We start from the raw sequence: 13,912 nt of genomic DNA, 5'->3' as shown, positions 1-13,912 counted from the left end.
GGCTACTTTGCATACACCCCCATGGTGTGTTCGTCGCCCTAGCCTTCGGCTCGACTTGGCACAGGGCCCTAAGGACTCAGTCCCTCAAGAGGCCTTCCGCCGCCGCTTTTATTCCATCCTGGCCACGTATCAGGGCTCTGGTGTTGTTTACACTGACGGTTCGATGGTTGCTGGTCGTGTCGGATATGCGCTCACTCTAGGGGACCTTTCCGAACAACGTTCCTTGCCGGATGGCTGCAGCGTTTACACTGCTGAACTGGTCGCAATCTTTCGTGCCCTAGAGTATATCCGCTCCTGCTCAGGTGAGTCCTTCGTTATCTGTAGCGATTCCCTGAGCGGTTTACGAGCTCTCGACCAGTGTTTCCCTCGTTCTCGTTTGGTGATGGCTATCCACGAGTCTCTGCATACTCTCGCCTGTTGCGGCCGCTCTGTGGTCTTTGTGTGGACCCCCGGTCATGTCGGTATCCCGGGTAACGAACATGTTGACCGCCTGGCGAAAGAGGCCACCAGTAAGCCATCTCTGGACGTTGGCCTCCCAGAGACTGATTTGCGGGCAGTCTTCCGCCGCAAAATCTTGGCGCTATGGGACGATGAATGGCGCGAACTGCCAATGCGCAATAAACTCCGTGCTGTCAAGGAGACGACGGCTGTGTGGCGGTCATCCCTGCGAGCCACTCGCAGGGACTCAGTAGTTCTTTGCCGGCTCCGCATTGGCCACTCCCGGCTGACACACAGTTATTTACTGCGCCGGGAGGACCCTCCTCTATGTCGCTGTGGGGCAGCTTTGACTGTGGCCCACATTTTGCTGGCCTGCCCCCTTTTAGCAGTGGTCAGCCAGACATTTGCGCTGCCTGCTACGCTCCCTGCCCATTTAACAGACGACTCCACTATGGCTGACTTAGTTTTACGTTTTATTCGGGCAGGGGGATTTTATCATTTACTCTGAGTGTTTCTGTTGTATTTTATTGTTTTGTGTTGATTCTGGCCTTTGGCCTATGGTTTTACACTGATTTTTTAATGTGTTTCTAAGTGGCTGGCCTTTCCTTTTTTATGTCTATGGTCGGCCAACCACCGTCACACTCTGTGTGGTTTTAGTTTGTTTTGTCTTGTCTTTGTCTCAGTATCCCTTGTTCTGTATCGTCTGTGATATCTTCTGTTCCTTGTTTTTATTCTCTGTGGGTGTTCTTTGTCTTTGGAAAAAGGGACCGATGACCATGGCAGTCTGGTCCCTTTAATCCCCCAAACCCACCACCACCAATACTAAATTGGTGATCCCTTGATGCCTCAGAACGTGTCCTGCCAACCGATCCCTTCTTCTGGTCAAGTTGCGCCACAAAATCCTCTTCTCCCCAATTCTATTCAATACCTCCTCATTAGTCACGTGATCTACCCATCTAATTTTCAACATTTTTCTGTAGCACCACGTTTCGATGGATCTGTTCTCTTCCTGTCTAAACTATTTATCGTCCATGTTTCACTTCCACACGTGGCTACACTCCATACAAATACTTTCAGAAAATACTTCCTAACACTTGAATCCATATTCGATGTTAACAAATTTCTCTTGTTCAGAAACGCTTCTCCTGCCATAGCCAGTCTACATTTTACATCCTCTACTTTGGCCATCATCAGTTATTTTACTGCCCAAATAGCAAAACTCATCTACTACTTTACGTGTCTCATTTTCTAATGTAATTGCCTCAGCATCACCTGGTTTAATTCGACTACATTCCATTATCCTCGTTTTGCTTTTGTTGATGTTCATCTTATATCCTCCTTTCAAGATACTGGCCATTCCGTTCAACTGCTCTTCCACATCCTTTGCTGTCTCTGACAGAATTACAATGTCATCGGCAAACCTAAAAGTTTTAATTTCTTCTCCATGGAGTTTAATTCCTACTCCAAATTTTTCTTTTGTTTTTCCTTTACTACTTGCTCAATATACAGACTGTATAACATCAGGTATAGGCTACAACCCTGTCGCACACCCTTCTTAACCACTGCTTCCCTCTCACGACCCTCGACTGCGGCCTCTGTACAAATTGTAAATAGCCTTTCGCTCCCTGTATTTTACACCTACCACTTTCAGAATTTGAGAGAGTATTCCAGTCAATTTCTTTTATCGCATCATACATTTCATCAATTCTCTTCTTCATCTGCCGCTCTAGTTGTCATATGAACTTATACTATGGTGGTAGGCGTGGGCTTCGTGTCTATGTTGGCTACAATAATGCGTTCAATGTAATATTTTTTAAAATTATATGGTAAAGGAATAAAAACAAAAAAATTACGTTTAAACCAAGTAATTGAATAAAAATGATGATCAAAGTCATTTCGATAAAGATTTAAAACTTTAAAAAAATTTATTCCACCTGACGAGATGTGCACCCACACACTCCTGCATGGGAAGTCCTGGTGTTTACCTTTTTCAGTGCACTTTCACCAGCCTTTGTCAATTGTTTTGACTGACATTTTGACTCTAATGATAGATCCAGGTTTCATCAACAGTCGCAAATCGGCGAAAAAAGGTCTTGCGGATCGCGATTAAACATCGCCAGATATTGTATTCGAATACGCTGGATGCGCTTTCGGTCGATTATGAGTAATTGCGGCACCCACCTCGCACACAATTTCTTCATAGCCAATTTGCCATGCAGGATATTACACATCGGTCGGTTGAGATGCCTGCAGCATCAGCAATATCACGAGTCTTGCATGAGGATGTCACGTATTTTGTCAGTTGTCTTCTCCGTTGTGACATAAATTGAATGGTGGGGCGCGCTCTGTCTTCGGTGTTTGTTCGACCACAAGTGGTTCAAGTGGCTCTGAGCACTATGCGACTTAACTTCTGAGGTCATCAGTCGCCTAGAACTTAGAACTAATTAAACCTAACTAACCTAAGGACATCACACACATCCATGCCCGAGGCAGGATTTGAACCTGCGACCGTAGCGGTCGCTCGGCTCCAGACTGTAGCGCCCAGAACCGCACGGCCACTCCGGCCGGCTTGTTCGACCACATTAAGATTTATTAATCAAAAAGTAAATGGTCTTGACTGTTGGTTCAGAGTCCTCTTTGAACTTCAACCAATTCTGTTTTGATTTGTGCGGCAGTCAACCTTTCAAATGAAGAGGTTTAATAACAGCACAGTACTAGGTTTTCTCCATTTTCAGTAGCAGTTGACGCAGTGACCAATCCAGACAGCTGTCAACAATGATCTATACACTCTGAAGTGCTGACAGTCTTTATGCGATCCTTAGAATAATCAACCACTCCAACTATGAAGGTGCATCAAATATATTTCACACTCTCATGGAAATATACCGGAGTTACCAAAACAGCGTGTTATGTATGTATGTAGTTTTCACATCTCCTCGTAAACCACTGTCGATATCAGTCACATTTTATATGCATACTATTTATTGAAATCACTCCACGCCATAGCTATGACGGTAGCACTTGTACAGCAACCGTAACCGAACTTTGTAGAAAAAACTGTCGTGGATACACCCAGATATGTTTATTCAATCTTCACTTGTGACGCTTTTGGTCTGTTCTAGGCATCATAATATAATCGAATAAAACTCTTGCTAATCGTGACTAAGGCTTCGAACGTAATTAAAAGTCCTGTAGAATCAGGAGATGACAGCCACATAGTTACAGTCGATTTCTTCATTACATCAACGATATAATTTTCCCTACTAGTATCCTAGGCGTAAAATGTGATTAAAAGTCCCAAAAAACTGACAGGAAACAGCCAGATGGCCACTGTCAATGCCGCTATGCATCACCCATGAGGAAACTGCTCCATGAACATAAATATGGTGCTCAAAAAGCTGCAAAAAAAAAAAAAAAACATATTTGTGTTCATGGGGCCGTTTCTTCATTGCTGATGCAAAGGGGCATTGGCAGTGGCTATCTGGCAGTTTTCTGCCAGTTCTTTGGGACTTTTAATGACGTTTGATGTCTCTGATATGAGTAGGAACAATTTTATTGGTGATATAATGAAGCATCAACTTGGCTGTCACCTACCGATTCTGTAGGACGTTTAATTACGTTCGACGCCTCAGTCACGATTAGCAAGAGTTCTACTCGACTGTCTTATGCTGCCTAGAACAGGTGATATGTGTCACATGTGAAGATTAAATGAATCTATCTTGCACAACAAAGACTGTTTTTTCTGTATCTAAAGTACTATTTATTGTGTGGAGAGAAGTACTGGTGGGTGGGGGTTGTTCAGTACTGTGTAGTTCTCGTAGGCTGGGGGTGAGAAATGTTTGGTAACTCCCGACATCTACGCTGCCCTGCACATCTGGCATGTTGTGCAGGTATCATGTGTTCCAGGGTATATATATCATTATGCGCGCGACCGAGGAGAAAGAGGGGGGAGCATGAGATTGATAGCGAGAGGGGGAACGATATGATCAGAGAGAAGAGGAGCAGGGGGGAGGTGTAGTGGGCAGGTGGTAGATGGAAGGGGAGGTGACAGGTGGAAAAGGAACAGGATTTGAGGAGGTGGGTGGTAGAAGAGAGGGTGTTTGGCAGAAGAGGAGGCAGGTTGATGTAGGAAGGGGGTATGGGGAGAAAGGTGGATGTGAGATTGGGTGCAAGGAGTCAACGGGAAGAGGAACAGGTTGTGAGGGGACAGGTGGAAGTGGTACAGGGTATGAAATTCAGACAAGTAGTACGTATGCAGTATACGGGACGTATGTGTACTCGAGCAAAGCCTCGGGTAATAGTCTGGTATAGGAATATACGATACGGCCTGACGGAGTGTGTGTTGTTGCAGGTGTGCGTGGGCGTGCAGGACGGGCTGCTGGTGGCGTACTGCCTGTCGGGCCCGGTGCCCGAGGCGCCGCTGCTGGCGCAGCCCCCCGCGGCCGCCGGCTCCTGCTCCCAGGCCTACGGCCCGCGGCTGTGCCTGGCGCCCGGCGACTACGGCTCCTTCCTGTACGTCGTCCGAGACCCCGCCTCGCCGCACCTGCTCACCTGCCACCTCTACCGCGCCGCCGACCCCAGCGACGTGAGTACACCAACCACTCTCTCACTAGCAGAGCCTTCACATCGACCCACTGTGGAACGGAGTGGCATCGTCAAATAGTACCACGTTCGCGGTGCTCCCCGGGGCTGAGTGGTCAGCACGTCTGACTGCCCTGCAGTGGGGGTCAAAGGGCGAACTGAGCAGGACCCAGGAGACAACAGCTGTTTCTTCTCAATTCCCCTCCGTGCCCTCCTAGAAAAATAAAAAAGGACTGTACTCTGAAAAACACAGAGCACTGCATGCTGAGAGTTACTCAGTCCCTGCAGTTGCTTCATGGCTGAAGGCGAATAAGATTGTCACAAATCTGCATACGAACTTTAAAAAAATTTCCCACAAATTCAAGTACGAAAATTTAGGAAACGAAAACAATTGCAGTGAGTGTAAATGGTAAAGTAAAAAATTCAGTCTGTAGCAAATACCAGGACAGGTAACAGATATCTGATGAAAAAGCAGTCGGTCTTGGAAATGTCTTTTAACCATGAGCTGTTTTATTTAATCTATGTATCATCTACCGGTTTTGGCTATACAACCCTATCGCTGGATGTAGGGTAAAACAGATCAGGTGAAAAGTATTTAAACCGACAAACTCTGGGAGGTTGTAGGGAACATCAAAACAAATATTTTCCCTAGTGTCATTTTTTCCTACGAGGAATATTTAAACCAGTAGAGGAAGATTTCTCGGGCGGCAAAGTAATTAAACCAACAAAAACTTTTCCTTTTTTTATGACCAAGAAACAACACATTAACACAACCCAATTTCAGTTACAGTACATTTTCAAAAATGCGTCCATTGACACGTAAAGGAAGGTTACACCATCGGATCTTGTTCTGTCTGACATGGGCAAAAACCCCAGGAGTATCCTGAATTGTTCTTTCTGCTGCTACTATCCGGGCAACCAGATCCCCATCTGATGCAACAGGAGTTGCGTAAACAGGGTTGCGCATCTCTTCTCACACAAAAAGTCCAGAGGGGACATATCTGGGGATCGAGCAGGCCATGGTACTGGACCACCTCTACCAATCGACAGTGCACTACTACACTGGTGGACAGCAGTTGCCTACAACTGAAGAGCGTAATACGCCCTCTAACAACTGAAGATCGTAATACGGCCTCTAACAACTGAAGAGCATAATACGGCCTCCACCGGTTTAAATAATCCTCATAGGAAAAAATGACATTAGAGAAAAATATTTGTTTTGATGTCCCCTACAACCTCCCTGAGTTTGTCGGTTTAAATATTTTTCACCCTTTGTGTATATAGACTGAAGCGGCGAGTGAAAACTTGTACCAAGGCCGGGAATTGAAGCCGGGTCTCCTGCTTATTAGGCAGGTGCGATAGCCACTAAGCCACCTTCGCACAATGCTTGACACGACTGCACGGATTACCGTGGCACGCCTCCCTCCTCGATCCAAATTCCCACTGCCGTCCTACTCTACTTTAAATTCCCTCTTGCACACGAACAGAAGAGCCGAGGCTCTCCACGTTCTGGAATAGCACCTCATTATAGGGCGTTCTTTCTGTTCGGGTGTAAGGGGGAATTTAAAGTAGACTGGGACGGCAGTGGAAATTTGGATCGAAGAGGGAGGTGTGCCAGGGTGCAGCTGAGTGAACCACAAGGTGGCTTAGCGGACAACGCAGCTGCCTAGTAAGCAGCAAACCAGGGTTCAATTTCCGGCCTTGGTACAAATTTTCGCTCGCCGCTTCAATCGATATAGCTACATAAAACCATATCTTTTTTCAGATCAGTAAAGTCTCTGAAATTATGTCATTTCAGTTACAAACATATCCCATTTTCCTTTTGAGCTGATGCAACATAAAGACTGTCATAGTGAAACTAGCCAAACAACTGTCGTAACCCGTCCTTGAAATTCTAACCTGATCAAAACATAAGAAGTCAGTCTTGGTTCCAGGGATATTAATTATTTATTTACCAGTTACGACTTTCGCCTGATTCAGGCATCTCATATTGGCCGAAATTAAATGGTGATAGATAGCTGCGCCACTGAGCATATGTAACACCCCAACAAATAATTGCTCTCGTCAGATACTTGGAAACATTGCGCGGTATCCTTCTTGAGGCATGCGGTGTAGCCCAGTGAATGCAAAGTAGGATCAGGCCCACAGGTGTAGTCGCTCGTATCAGGTCTATGCACCTAAACCTCAGACACATTTGTATGATGACAGTTCTCTTTAGGCCTGATCGTCTTTTGCATTCACTGAACTACGTCCCATGCCGCAAGGAGGACACCGTGCAATGTTTCCAAATATTTGACAAGGACAGCTATTTGCCGGGACGTTCTGTAGGATCGGTACCCCACTAGCTAACACCATGTAATAATCAGCCAATATCAGGATGTCTGAATCAGGCGAAATGCATCATTGGTAAATGAATAGCTACTACACCGCTGTAACCAAGACTTGTGGTTTGTTTCCTCATGGGGTATTACTATCTGCTATACCGTACCTAATGTGTGTACGAAAACGTTTTATAACAGACATCTATTTTGGTAGCCGTTTCTCGCAATTTTTCAAAGCCAATAGACAGACGGAAGAATTTAGTGGAGTAAAATAAATTAAATTGACTATTAGAAATAGAATTTGCGAAGAAATTAAGGAAAACAAAATACACATCGGATTTCAGAAGCTGATATCAAAAGCGGCTATATTGGAGGGAGTGATGGACTATTCGACAAAATAGGAAAGCTGTAACATAAACCGCACTGATGAGATTCTTAAGTTCGCTAACTGAAGTTACTTTGCTAGACGAAGTGAGTGCTAAAAATACAAGCAAACGCGACTTGTACAAGAAATGTTACACGATGTACCGACTTACCTGTCTAAACGGCACCAGCGTGTTGTTCGGGTGTTGGAGAATAGCTTCCACGTAAACTGTCCCTCTATAAACCCAAAAGGACAGAGTCAGGAAACTATCGGGTTCGATTCCCGGCGGGGTCAGGGATTTTCTCTGCCTCGTGATGACTGGGTGTTGTGTGGTGTCCTTAGGTTAGTTAGGTTTAAGTAGTTCTAAGTTCTAGGGGACTGATGACCATAGATGTTAAGTCCCATAGTGCTCAGAGCCATTTGAACCATTTTGAAGAGTCAGGAAACTATATTGACGAATGACTGAACAACTTGTGTAGTCGCATAGCTGGAGTTACCAAATATTGCTGACGGATGATGATGTTGATCCAATTGCATTTATAGCTCGTTGCTATAGAAGTGACTGGTTTCAGGTCTTGCCTATACGATGCATGTAACTTGAAAACTTTACTGCACTTCAGTCTAGTTTTGATGCTTCGTGATTTTTGATTTCTTTCAAACAATTTTTTTGTGTAGACCAGCAATTCATAACTTTCAACCTATGCTTGGCGCTTGAACATCAGTATGTCTGTTGAAATACACAATCAACCGTGACAAGTAACTTTTACTAACGTCAACAACAGGCATCCGAAGCATTACACATCCATCATTAGGTGCAGTTATTTGAACTAAGAAACCAGAGACACTTTTGGCAGCGTATGGGGCTGCCTTATAGTGTTAGCAGTTTGTTTTTTATGAATTGGCCACCGTTCAAATGGCTCTGAGCACTATGCGACTTAACTTCTGAGGTCATCAGTTGCCTAGAACTTTGAACTAATTAAACCTAATTAACCTAAGGACATCACACACAACCATACCCGAGGCAGGATTCGAACCTGCGACCGTAGCTGTCACTCGGCTTCAGACTGTAGCGCCTAGAACCACACGGCCACTCCGGCCGGCTTGACCACCGTCTTTTATAAACTGGCACAAGCAAAGATTGTGCGGTGCAGAGTGACATGAAAGGGGATTGGACCTTGTGATACCATTCGACACTGAGGCAGCTGTGCTTCTATGATCGCGCGAATTCTGACAAATTTCTGTGGAAGTGGCGAAGAATATAGCTGCTGGAGCTGTGTGCGTGCTAGAGGTTACTCCATATCGCTTTTTTGTACGACTTGTAGTCATGCTGTGTGAAATCGGCAACAGCTGCTTCAAGAAAGCAGTGTGTAAAAGAATGATACTAATCATTTGCTATAATTTTGTTTTGATTACACGCGCGACGGTTTTCAGAACTTTTGTTACCCACTACTCTTTGGCTCGACTAGTTAGAAGCGAATGATTTCGGGATAGACGTACTGAAGGCTCTAAGTTGTATATGCATGAATATTTGTCACTGGAGTTCGCTTTTGCACTCTGTTAAGCTCATTGATCCAATATCTGACGTGGAAAAACCCTACACTATTTTCATAGTGCTTGCACAGGATATAAGAAGCCTTAAATACAGTTAGATACGTTTTCCAGTAAGCTGGTTTCTACGCCAGATTAATACTTGTAGACAATCAAGCTTAAGGGTTCGTTTTTTCTACCTGGCTCATTACAAACACACGCTGTCGTTTTATGCAACCCGCAGTGTTATTCCTGGCCTTCATAAACAACGTGCGAGATTACCTTATTCTTTCGCTCGCTACTTGCAAACTATTAGTTATACAGAAAAAATATTGAGCTGGATGTTTTCACAGGAAATTCATTGTTATTAAAGTTTGTGCTAGGATACATTTCTCTAGAGACCGCAAATTTCGAGTTATTCAACAAGAACGTGCAAGAGTGATCTTCGAAGCCACTTCCAGTCTCACACTCGGCTTCCACAGATCAGGATTTCTAGTATGATTTTCTTTGCACTCCCTCCTACCACTGTACGAATATTTGCGACTGCACGAATTATTTCCCACATTAGATCTTTCTTTGGCCTTCATGGACTGGTGTTTCTACGCCACCAGATTAGTCGAGCACTTACAAATTGTGAAACTGCCGTCTGTGTAAATTTTGCCTAACAATTTTGTGAATTTGAACAGCATAAAATAAACAATTACAGCGCTCTATTCGTCGGATCTTCTGACCACGAAACTACTGTGCCTGTAAGCGTTACGTTTGGATCAAATTGTCAGAGTTACTAGTTTCAGTTCAACGTTTACAAAAGTCGTTTTTCTTTCACGGCCCTAACGGGCACTTTTAAATTAATAACGCTAACGGAATATTCGAGCCGCGCGGGATTAGCCGAGCGGTCTAGGGCGCCGCAGTCATGGACTGTGCGGAGGTTCGAGTCCTCCCTAGGGCATGGGCATGGGTGCGTGTGTTTGTCCTTAGAATAATTTAGGTTAAGTAGTCTGTAAGCTTAGGAACTGATGACCTTAGCAGTTAAGTCCCATAGGATTTGACACACATTTTTTGGAATATTCGACTATGCTAGTGGCGTAGTAGCCCAATCAATAGAGACCAAGAAGGTCGAATATCGGGAATAGTTCCTGTAGCCGGAAATATTTTTACAGTGGTAGTATGGAGTGCAGACTAGAGTGGAGACTAGAAGTCCTCACTGGTGAGCAATGAGTGTCGGGTGGAGGTACGTTTGAAGGTTACTACTGTACGCTTTTTTCTGAATAACTCGTAAACTGTTGCGTCCAACGTATCCCAGTCTGTCATTTAACTACAGTGTGAGTCACTAACTGTTGCCACCAAGAATAACTCCGAAAGTATGATAGGAGCTGAAAAGTTTGTGGGACAAAAGTTTCATGGGACAACGGGGGCCATAATATGACGTTTTCTGGTGCTAGGTGGAGGTCGCTTCAGAGATATGGAAATCAACTTAGTTTTTTTAAATGGGATGCTATAGTTTGGTTCTTATTTTCTGATGGCGCGTATCGAGACGAATCCAGTGATGTGTAACAGTTTGGTCTTTGAAGGTCAACTAAGGTCTTAAATGTGGCATGAACGTTCATTTACAGAAGGTGTTGGAAGTGATGACCATTGGTATCAATGCAGTGGTGCAATCTTTTTACGCATTGAGTGTTATTCCTTATCGCATCAGCACTTACCGAAGCACATGCTCTAACAATTCTCTCTCGTATATCTTCAGGTGTACTTGGAACATCTTTGTAAACAATGTCTTTTACGAATCCCCACAAGAAAAAATCTAGAGGCATCAAGTTTGCCGAATGAGCCGACCACGACACATCTCCTCCGCGTCCAGTCCAACGATTTGGGAGTTGTCTCTGCAACTCATTTCTAGCCATCAGCGAAAAATATGCCGGACACTTATCGTGTTGATACTACAGTCTGTTCCTTGTTCCTAAAGGAACAGACCTAATGTTTCTTGCAGGAATATGGTGTACATCCTACCATTAAGATTTCCTTCGACGAAATAGGGGCCTGTAATTCTGTCTTCCAGAATCCCACACCATACATTTACCGACCACGGTTTTTGATGTGCAATGTGCCGCAGGCAGCATGGATTTTCAGTTGCCCAAAATGCATGTTATGCAAATTGACATTTCCATGATTCGTGAATGTAGCCACGTCAGTAAATAATTTCAAATTAATAAATGTGTCAGTCTTGTGAATCTGAAGTTGAGCCCATCGGCAGAATTCAGTGCGACGCATGCAATCCGTATCAGTTAATTGTTGGTGGAGACTGATATGGTAAGGATGATATTTATGGCGATGCAGAACATGAACAACACTACTCTGGCGCATGCCAGATTCCCTAGCGATTTGATACGAACTAACAGAAGCATCTCGAACCACAGTGGCAGTACCAGTTTCTGTTTCCTCGTTAGTAACTTTCCTTTGGCGGATATGTTTCCGATGCTTTAAAGATCCAGTTGTTCTCCATTTATCGTACACATATTTAACTGTACGACGTGTAAGGTGAGTACTTTGACGATATCTTTCACCGTATAAGTCTCTAGCTCTCACTGAATTTCGTTGGCATTCTGCGTAAATGAGAAGCATATCGACTTGTTATTCGAAGGAATACATCATTCATTTGATTCGACGATACTAGTTTTAACGTTCCTATTAGTGTTATATTGCGAAACAAGCGAACTGTGTTTACGTGTCAATGACACGTTAGATTGATACTCCGTATTCGGCGAATATTTACTATTTGCACGATGTACGAGAGAAAATTGTCAGAGCTTGTGCTTCGGTAAGTGCCGAAGTGATAAGGAATACCACTCAATGCATGATAAGAATATTGCAGCACTGCATTGATACTAATGGTCATCACTTCGAACACCTTCTGTAAATGGACGTTCATTCCATCTTTTTGACCTTCGTTCACGTGTTACACATCATTGGATTCGTCTCGATAGCCGCTATCAGAAAATAAGTACCGAACTATAGCATCCCATTTAATAAAACAGTTGACCTTCATATATCTGACGCGACCCCATCTAGCAACAAAAAAGGTCATATTATGACCCCCTTTGTCCCATGCAGCATTTGTTCCACAAACTTTCAAGCTACTATGATACTTTCGGAGTTATTGTAGGTGGCAATAGTTAGTGACTCACCCTGTATATTAAATTTGCTACAAAATGGTCCTGCTCATTTTTTCTGAATGGCTGATAGTTTGCGCGTAGCGAGCGAGAGAATACGAAAATCTCGCATGTGGTTGATGAAGACCAGCTATAACATTGCAGGTTGCATAAATCGACAGCGGTAAGGCCTGCTGAATCGTCCTGTATAATCTACTCGTATACGGCATAACTACGAGAGCGAGATAAACAGGGGACTAATACGTCATCGCTAACTGTATTCTTTCGATTATAGGAAGCAAATGATGGAAACATGATTGTGTGTGTTTGACTGTGTCATGAAAGAAGCAAAAGTACACGTGCTTTTGGAGAAGATGATGTACCACTGACTTAGTTTTTAGAGATAATGTTTCTGCTGTCAAGACCCTTCTGAGTGGCCTTCTTGTCTCCAAATGTCTTTCTGGGGACAGTGTGCAGCGAGCAGGTGTTGCTGAAAAGACCGACAATCGGAAAGCAGTAAGTTAATCTACCAGAAACTCTTGACCTAAACTTCTCTGTGTTCTTTTTCCCCTCCCCTCGTCTTCGTTTGTTTCGCGCCACGACCTGTTTTGATGGCTGATTGGTAGGACATGGCAATCAGAGACGGAAGTTTTTTCTGACCACCAGGGGTAGTTCGCTAACTACTTCGCAGCGGACTTCTTGCAGCCTGAACCTGCTTGCCCAGTTCTCTCTCTCTCTCTCTCTCTCTCTCTCTCTCTCTCACACACACACACACACACACACACACACACACACACCGGGCTGTCGGTGACGTAACTTTGCTACACTGTAGCCCCTAGTGCTTCGGCTTCGCTGCGCGACGTAATTGCAGCTGCCTGTTATAACACTGTTAAGTCCGTCTGCGCATGCACGTACCGTGAAACGGCGCAACCGTCAGGTTACAGAGGTCACCCGTACTTGCGCTTCCTCATGCTGATGCGAGGAATGTGAACGTAGGACGAGGTCCTTCTACGTGTCCTCGCCCATATCATGGGAGATGACTGACAAATAAATATAGCTTTATCAATTAAAAAGTTCATGTGCATGAAAGTGTCCTTCAGAATGACTTCTTTTTTCTCGCGTATGGCGTATTCTTTTTTTGTAGAACACCTACCATCAGACCACGGTTACGTTTCGTTCGGCATGTGTAGCGTACCGTGGGGCGCCACGTCAGACAGGAGATTAGGCTTTCGCGAACGGTGGTCGAAGCGGGCGAGGTATGTTAAACCTTAATCTTCAAAAATGGTTCAAATGGCTCTGAGCACTATGGGACTTAACACCCATTGTCATCAGTCCCCTAGAACTTAGAACTACTTAAACCTAACTAACCTAAGGACAGCACACAACACCCAGCCATCACGAGGCAGAGAAAATCCCTGACCCCGCCGGGAATCGAACCCGGGCGTGGGAAGCGAGAACGCTACCGCACGACCACGAGATGCGGGCCTTAATCTTCCTTCCGTAAAAAAAAAATAGTAGCAGTGTCAGGCACCAGA

General features: G+C 44.5%; 1 protein-coding gene across 1 annotated transcript in view; it reads left to right on the top strand.

The window, feature by feature from the left end:
* The first annotated feature begins 4,946 nt into the window (after positions 1-4,946).
* The window catches only part of LOC124711241 (TBC1 domain family member 4), a 485,094-nt gene continuing 476,128 nt past the window's right edge, over positions 4,947-13,912 (top strand). Inside the window, exon 1 of the mRNA XM_047241206.1 lies at positions 4,947-5,023. The gene's annotated coding sequence lies outside the window, so the exon portion shown is untranslated. The remainder of the gene's footprint in view (positions 5,024-13,912) is intronic.

Source organism: Schistocerca piceifrons, chromosome 8, assembly GCF_021461385.2.
Source record: "Schistocerca piceifrons isolate TAMUIC-IGC-003096 chromosome 8, iqSchPice1.1, whole genome shotgun sequence".
NCBI lineage: Eukaryota > Metazoa > Arthropoda > Insecta > Orthoptera > Acrididae > Schistocerca > Schistocerca piceifrons.
The sequence above is the reverse complement of the archived record's forward strand: the minus strand, read 5'-3'. Positions and strand labels throughout refer to the sequence as shown.